Here is a 1,718-nt window from a genome sequence, read left to right as displayed (position 1 = left end):
AAAGGTAATAGTGTTGATTGATTCAGGAAGTACCCATAATTTTTTTCATTGTAAAATAACAAAGGAATTGAATTTCTTCCTATATCCAGCACCAGAGTGTCAAGTGATGGTTGCAAGTGGAGGAACCATAAATTACTTTGGAAAGTGCCATAATATCAAGCTATCCATAGGAGAATATGTATTGAATAGCCGAATGCTTTCCATTCCAATGGATGGTGATGATGTTGTACTAGGAGTCCAATGGCTACAATCCTTGGGTACAATAGATTTTAATTTTCAAAAACGTTTCATGAAATTTTATGCAGAAGGAAAGGAAGTTGAATTAAGGGGTATTGCAGGGAAACTGGGAATGATAATTAGCTCTAACGTTATGATAAAGCTTCTAAAGAAGGAACAACGAGGTGTAACTACACAATTATGTTCGTCAGAGCTTCCTACATCGAAATCATCTATTTCTCTAGATCTCCAAAAAAAGTTGGACAATCATTACAAGGTATTTGAGACTCTAAAAGGTCTCCCACCTATTTGTGATCATGATCAAGCTATTCATTTGGTTCCAGGAAGTGTTCCTCCAAACATCAAGTCATATAGATATCCTTATGCCCAAAAGAGTGAAATTGAATGTATGGTTGCAGAAATGATAGAGGCTAGTATAATTCAACCTAGTCAAAGTTCTTTCTCTACTCCAGTAGTATTGGTGCCCAAGAAGGATGGATCATGGAGCATGTGTCCGGATTATAGGGAGCTCAAAAAGCTCACTATTAAAGATAAATTTCCCATTCCTTTCATTTATGAATTATTTGATGAATTGCATGGATCAATTTACTTCACCAATTTGGATCTTCATTCAAGATATCATCAAATCAGAATGAAGACTAGAGACATTCCGAAAATAGCATTTAGAACTCATGAGGGTCATTATCAATTTTTGGTCATGCCTTTTGGCCTTACCAATGCACCTTCTACATTTAAATGTTTGATGAATTCCATTTTCAAACCTTTCCTTAGAAAATTTGTGTTAGTATTCTTTTATGATATACTAATCTACAACAAGTCTTGGATGGATCATGTTGAACATGTTGACAGGGTGCTCAAACTATTGGAGGAGAAGCAATTATATGCAAAAAACTCCAAATGTTTCTTTGGAGTACAAGAGGTGGAATATCTAGGTCATATTGTATCTCATGAAGGTGTTAAGGTAGACCCTAGAAAAATTAAAGCCATCAAGGAATGGAAAATCCCCCCATCCATAAAGCATCTATGAGGATTTATCAAGTTGACAAGGTATTATCACATGTTTGTTAAGAATTATGGGAGAATAGTAGAACATTTAACAAATTATTGAAGAAAGATGCATTTTCATGGAATCCAGAAGCAAAGGCCTTCTTACATATTAAAAAGGCAATGTGCCAAGCACCGGTCTTAGCTACATCGAAGTTCAGAAAAACCTTTATTGTGGAATGTGATGCTTCAGTAAATGGAATTGGTGTTGTTTTAATGCAAGATGAAAGACCCATTGCTTTCGAAAGTCATCCAATCAAGGGAAAGTATTTACACAAAGATATTTATGAGAAGGAAATGTTGGCAATACTACATGCACTTAAGAAATGGCGACCCTATCTAATGGGAAGACACTTCAAGGTAAAAATGGATCCTGATAGTCTTAAATACTTTTTAAAACAAAGATTATCCTCTGAAGAGCAACAAAAATGGGTCAC

This window comes from Pinus tabuliformis, chromosome 6, assembly GCF_031772625.1.
Source record: "Pinus tabuliformis cultivar Carrire ecotype Pingquan chromosome 6, CPIR1, whole genome shotgun sequence".
In the NCBI taxonomy this organism is placed as follows: domain Eukaryota; kingdom Viridiplantae; phylum Streptophyta; class Pinopsida; order Pinales; family Pinaceae; genus Pinus; species Pinus tabuliformis.
The sequence above is the reverse complement of the archived record's forward strand: the minus strand, read 5'-3'. Positions refer to the sequence as shown.